General features: G+C 46.2%; 1 pseudogene; it reads right to left on the reverse strand.

Moving 5' to 3' along the window:
• Positions 1-1,016: 1,016 nt before the first annotated feature.
• Positions 1,017-5,951, reverse strand: LOC100856265 (annotated as a pseudogene).
• Between the last annotated feature and the right edge of the window lie 1,213 nt (positions 5,952-7,164).

Raw genomic sequence — 7,164 nt, forward strand, 5'->3', positions numbered from 1 at the left:
AGATATTGAGGACCAGATGCAGTGAAATGTGTTCTTGCACAGATGGCCATCAGCCTGCTTCCTGAATCATGATCACTGAAAGCCTTCCCCACCCCCAATGCTAAGGATATCTCTCCTCAGCATCTTTAAAGTCTTGTTTGGCAGAGTCAATATCAATCAATTTCCAGAGACAGTCATTCAACAATCATCCAACTATCTGATTAACACCCACAGTCAAAGTCAGGAAGTCAAGGTCAGCATGGACTGTGAGTCAGGGAGTTCGGATCCAAAGGGAGTGCATTATTCCACTTGGTTATTAAGCATACAGTTGTAAGTGCTCCCTTTCACTCTTAGAATGCAAAAACTAATTAATAGTATAATAGTATACTATATAGTATACTAGTATAATATAAAAAATTATAGTACTTCCACTGTAATTATATTTGCCTATTTGTGAATGAAATACATTTTTTACTCATCCTTGCAACCAATCAGGGCTTCATGAATGAATGTCATTCATTTAGTCATCCATTCAAAAACATTTACTAAACACCTATTATGTGCCAGGGACTGAAATGTTTGGAAGGTCAGGGTAATTAAGGCAGTTCCTGCCCTCAAGGAGTTTACATTTAGAAGAGTTCCCAGACCTGTAGAAAGAAAAGTGTGAGGAATGAAAGCAATAATTATTGTGTACCCCCCAGGTATAGGGGACCTCAGAAAAGAAACAAAATAGCTTGGCTTTGGGAGATCAGGTAGGGTTTCATAGAGAATAAGATGCTTGTGTCAACTGTGAAAAAAGAGTGAGTTTTTTTAATGGACCAGGGGAGAACATTCTAATGTGTCATTGTTGTTGAGGATAAAGAGTAGCAAGTATGCTACAGAAATTCAAGAATGACCTGTGGATTAAAACACGTGTTCACTTATCACTGATTCATGGACAGAGGAAACTTGGAAGTATACAGCTGTGTACACTGAGCAAGGCCAAAGTCCCAAGGAGGACAAACATGGCAAAGACAAAGAAGAAGGCAGAGAATGACATGGTTTATTTCTGGAAACAAGAGTTTTGGCTGATTGAACAGCCAGTGAGCATTCTCTAACATGCCGATGCCAGGTCTGGACTATGACCCAGTTCATGGGGCAAGGCCACCAGGGCCTTTGTCCTCTTACCCCTGAAGGACACTGAGCCTCTCATCTGCCCTTCCCATTCTCCATTGACACCCTTCCCACTTTCCTTTCATCACATTTTGTTTATTTTTTTAACAATAAACACCTTTATTACATGACCGAAGATAGATGAGAGGAAGGTTTATTTGCCTTGCTGGACTTTGATTTTCCACTGATGGAACTCGAGCTCCTTGCCCTCTAGCACGTAGCCATCTGCTCGGCCACACTGACCCTGTCTCAAAGCCATGCATGCCAAAAGCTGGCCGTGCTGGAACCGTTCCTCCAGAAGACTGCTGATTTTGGCATTCTTTTTCCTTTCATCATATTCTGAATTTTCTTTGATCGTTTTTTTGTTTAAAATCTCTTCCTTCTAGGCAGCCAGCATGGCCCCCTTGTTGTGCCCCCAGGGGGGAGGCAGTGCAGGGTGGGGCTCCTACACTGTGGGGACCGTGGGCTCTCCGTGAGCACGATCCAGTTCTTCACTAGGGCCATGGTGTGGACCAGTTCGTTGTTGGAAGCATCGTAGACAGCATCAACAATCCTTGTTTTGTGCATATGACACTTGGAATCCCAGGAGAAGTTCCCTCAAGGCACAGTGCCTCTTATTGTGTTTATTGCCTCCCCAAACATGGACTGTGTGTATGTGGAGGGGGCCAATCTTCGTGTTGGCAGCACGGCATCCCAGCTCATACTTCTGGTTCTTGTGGTAGGGCTTTATCTTGCCCCCAGTCTTGAAGTGCCTGTGCCAGTTGTCCTGAAAGATGCCCATTGCTCTCCATGCTGGCTGCAAAAGACCCTTTCATTAATTTTCAGTATCTGACTCTCCTCAATTTTTTTTCTAATTTTTTTTTCAGAAGCAAACACCATGCACTCACCTCTTCACTAGCTTCTGTCAGCCTGAAATTCCCTGAGACTGAAACTTGTGTGATTCTTCTGCCTCCCTACCAAATGCACCCTCCTCCTGCAGACAAAGGGAGGCCAGAAATCCATCCACTCTCAGCCTACTCCTCAGGACAACAAACACCCCATCTCAAGAAGCACTAGGAAAGCCAGATCCCCTATTCTCCAATATTGCAAACCTGGAGCATTGAATAAGCAAGCAATCCTCTATTAGAGAAGAAAAAAATCACATTCCTAGTGGCAGTCAGCAGGAGGCAGGGGCTCTTCCAGCTTAATGACTTGCAAATCAAAAGCATGAAAACCAGAATGCACCTTTTGAACCTCTTTCCCATTCAGCCTCGATGTCCTCATAATTTTCTCCCATAGCGTTCCTGTTATTTTTGCTACCAGAGCAATAACCTTCCTTGTGCATTTTTAAAATGTGGGAGGAGGAGCTGTCCAGTGATCTCAAAGCATATGTTTTTGATTCTCATAAGATTATGGATACCAAAGGAATAAAAATGGAAATCACTACTGCCAAGATATGAAAGAAAGTTTGCATAGTAAAATAATTTAAACCTAACATTTGGACCCAATAAGGCAAATGGAACGTTTTTTCCATATTTTTGGAAAATGTGCATTTTCTTCACATTAAGTGGTACCAATAAAAAATAATGATTCTCACTCAGTTTATTTCTATAAATTAGATTGGCTTATAGTTTTCCAGGACATGGTTTTGTATCAAGCTATATGGCAAACACCTGAGCATAAAATGCATTCCACTGTTTGCTTCCATGTGGGAGAAACAGGTCACCATGCCTCTCTCCTAAATCTAGAGCAAAGGTCAGCTAAAGCCAGTCAATATATTCAGTCCTCTCTAGCTGCTGAGAATGAGTGTAACATCAGCTTGCGGAGGTCCGTGAGCAAAGCCAGGAAGTTCCTCCCAGATAGGCAGGGCCACCGTTTCCCATTTCCCGGTTAGAAACCCGAGGATTCTGCAATCCTTGCTGGTAAGCACATTTGACTCATCCTGGAATCAGATAAACACAGAAGGCCAAATAATAAGAAAGGGCTTGAAAACACGCATAGGTGGAATCCGTGCATGACCACAGCTAGGCGAAGCTAGGCGAAGTCTCTGGAATGAGAGTACAGCTAAAGAAACAGTAGGCAGATGGGGATGAGAAGATGGGGAAAGGGGAGAGAGAAAAGAGAGGCGAGAAAAGATGGCAGAGGGGGAAGAGATTAAAGTAAATGTTAGATCTAGACTTGTGTTGTCTAAAAACAAACGAGTGTAAAGGCACAAGAAGGCTCCCCCTGTGAGGCCAAAGCTCTTGGAGACCCAAACTGAAGCCGAGATGGTGGGCTGAACACCAAGTCAGAACCATGAGTGATGCTTCAAGCCCCACCACTCCTGGAACTTGCTGGATGCAAACTAAGGCTGCTGAGAATCCCCTTTTCTCGCCATCACATGTGACAAATTCCTTCCTTCCTCATCTCTCAGGCCTGTTGGAAAGCTCAAAGAGAGATGAATGCGAATGAACTGTGATCACTGTAAAATATTCCACACATGGAGTGTGTGCGGTGGAAAGAGTGGAAGGTGGTGAATTATTTATTATTCTTTGGCTCAAGTGTCAGCTGTTTGTAAAGTCTTCATGTCCTCCAGCAGCTGAGGCACGATCCACTGAGATTTAAATAAAATTGCCTTGAATCCCTAGCCCACAAACGGTAGGAAACCAAGCATCCTTCCCAATATCCCAGAGGATTTGTAGGGAGGCTATTTTGTCCTCATTCCCTCCTAGCTCCAATTTCCCACTCTCGCTGGATTTCCAATCCCTTCTCCAATTTTTATCTTCTGCAGGTGTTGGATTTTTTTTTTGTTCATCACTGGGGCCAGCCTAAGTTCTGGCCTTTCCCCCACCGTACTATGGACATTAGACTGGTCATGGGACTTTCACTGAGGACTGGAAGATACAGGGTAGTATTGTATGTACTACATACAGGGAAGCAAGTGTCCTAAAATTAAATGCCAGGGATTCCTTTGTTAACTGTGCCTGGCTCCTCTGGGCACTGGAAATACCTCACTGGTCATCTCTGCACAGAGAACCCCAGCCCACCACCACCCAAACTGACTTTTCTTTCCCTCCCTCATCTCCCATCAAGCTATCAGCTCTTCTCTATTCTTCCCCGATTCTATCACTCTTTTCTCAGCCCCTCTTGTCTGCCTCTGATGCAGAGGAATCAACCCAGGCTACACATTAGAATCTCTAGGACAGGGCGGGATATTTAAAAACAGTGATGCCAGATCCTACCCAAGGCCAATCACATCAGAGGCTCTAGAGCTGGGGCAGGCACACATACTTTTTCAAAGTTCCTAATGTACAAGCAAGGTTGAAAACCACCTCCAGTCTAAGGCATCTAAACCATGTCCCCAGGCGAGCTCACCTTTTGTACTCAAAGTCATCAAGGTATTTTGCTAAACAAAAGATAATTCTCTCCGTGAGAGAATTGCTGCCAATTTTTTAACTGAACATGATTTTTCCTGCCACAAATATTATCTTAAGAAATTTGCCAGCAATCCACACTTCATTTATCCAGGAGTCAGGATCTTTCCCCAACATGAGCATTTCTGGATGAGTCCCCTGCTCTCTCCCTCCTGGCTCATTTTCCCAGGTCACGAAATAGCAGGGTAGGCAGAGAAGAAAGCAAGGAATCCACACAAAGAGGAACCTGGTTTCATTGTTGAGAAACATTATGGCAGGTAGAAATTCAAAACTAAAATGGAAAGCTGACAGTATTTTGGAATCATGTGTACAGAACATTCAACTTTAGCAAGAAAAAAAAAAAATAAAAGGCAGCCCCAATGGCAGTGTTTTGTTTTAAAAGCAAACACAGAGATTATGTTTTCTGAATATTTCAGAAAACTTAGATTCTGTGGAACAGTGCCATATATATCCTCCCCTTTTGTTCTCCTAACAACCATGTGAAGGAGGGAAGTGGAGCAGGAGTTATTATTCATTTTCCCAGCAGAATGAATTTCTACTCAGAGGGGGTAAGTAACTCCCCCAAAGCCACACTGCTCATGGCAGAGCTGTTGCTTAAAACATAGCTTTTATCTTAGTCTGTTCCAGCCACTGTAATGAAGTACCGTAAACTGGTGGTATATAAACAAGAACATTTCTCACAGTTCTGGAGGCTGGAAGTCTCAGATCAGAACTCCAGCCTGTGAGGAGAGCCTCCTCTGTGTTGCAAATGGGCCTTTTCTCAAATCTTCACATGGCATCAAGCAGGGAGGAGCAAGTCCTCTTGTGACTCCTTAGGGCTCTAACCCCATCCATGCGGGCTCCACCCTCATGACCTCATCAAATGCTAATTACTACCCAGCAGCCTCACATCCCAATCCATCACACCATGAGAGAAGGATTTCAACAAAGAATTTGGGGGGTGGGCCACATCCAGCCCCTATCAGTCCTCTCTCCCACTTAGGTACCCTTCCTACCTCATCATGTCTCCTCATTTGTGTCACGTTGCTACCAGCGAGTCTCTATGCCTAGGGTGTGTGTGCAGGTATACACACACACACACACACACACACACACACACACACACTTGCCATCCCAGCCCGGGAGGCCACATTCCGTGCGCACATGCCTCCTGAACAGGGGTGATCAAGGAAGAACATGAGATACCCAGGAGCATCTCTGCCTTCTGTGTTTAAGACGGGAGACGGGAGAGCAAGCAGGGCACTTGCGACCCACGACCCACTAACGGGGCCCTTTCCTGCCCATTTCCTTCTCACCCCCTGCTGTGCCTTCATGCACTCCCCTTTGAGACTCTGCATATCTTCTCTCAGGAAAGGAGCTGATGTCAGGCCCTGCCTTTGTCTCAACAAGTCTTTGTCACCTGTCCCTGAGGGGAAGCCTTTTAGACTGTCTTTGTTGGGAAAAAGAATGGTAATTCATAACATTCTAGAATTAGAGCTAGCACAGAGCCCCAGGAATGTTTGTGAACTGACTGGTTCTTGGCTCGCAGAGCTGGAAGGGCTCAGTGGAGGTCATCTCCCGGCCTTAAGACAGGTAAGGCCTGTCAGGAGGCAGGCGACAGATAGGAGAGACTGTGGGAAGGCAAGCTCTGCTGGGGTGGCCACCACCCCACCTGTGCACAAATCAGGCCCTGTGTCCTGCAGGGTGCACCGAGGCTGATCCAGAAACAGAGATAGACGGCTCCCCACCCACAAGGAAACAGAGTCCTTCAAAGCAGAGTTGCTTTCATGAAGATAGGTGATCTTGGGGCTGCTGGGCCAAACAGGGGATTCTGAGGTATCAGTGTTCTAGCCAATTCCTATGGAATGTTTGTGACTTTGAATAATTTCTGCAAGCTCTTCGGTTCCAGGCTCCACAGACAACCTTGGGTGAGAGAGAAGAGGACAATGAGATGTTCTAAAAAAGCCTCTAAAAACTCATCACTTGACAGGACCTGTATCACCGCCTATTGCCAGGAACACAATAAAATCTCTCCCCCTCCGCCCTCCGCCCTCCGCCCTCCCCGCTGTGCTCTCTGAGATGCAGTCTTGGGGACTGAGCACATATGGGTCTAGTTGGTCGATCTGTTGTCCTCCAAGGCCATAAATTCAGATGGTCACAAATTAGCTTCAGGGAAACTTCAGGCGGAGACACGCACGCGCTCCCATTCAAGTTCTGGTGTCCAGGCTGAAATATGGCTGCATGTGTTCCCTTCTGCATCACCCGCCTGCTGGAGATGCCACCCTGTCAGAGACAGTTTATGGAGCGGCCAGGAGGCCAGAATACAGTGGCCAGCTACCACCCCAGCCAAGGCGCCCCAAGGCTTTGATCTGCATCAGCAGGGCCGGCCGGTCATTCCTGCACACGGGCCTGAAACGTGGCTTTCCAAAGCACCCCCGGGGGCCCTGGGTTCCTCCTGCACCCCACCACAGCACTGTCAGTGCTGACACTTTTCTTCCCCTTCCCACTCTTTGTGACATCCCATTGTCACCAGCTACACACAGAGTACCCCTGGTCCTTTGCCTTTCCTAGTCCTGACAGCTGACACAGAGCCTGCTCACACTTTGCATGAAAATGCTCCTTCTTGGAGGTCCTTCTCCAAGAATCTGAGCTTGAATGATGG

This window comes from Canis lupus, chromosome 17 (genome assembly GCF_011100685.1).
Source record: "Canis lupus familiaris isolate Mischka breed German Shepherd chromosome 17, alternate assembly UU_Cfam_GSD_1.0, whole genome shotgun sequence".
Lineage (NCBI taxonomy): Eukaryota > Metazoa > Chordata > Mammalia > Carnivora > Canidae > Canis > Canis lupus.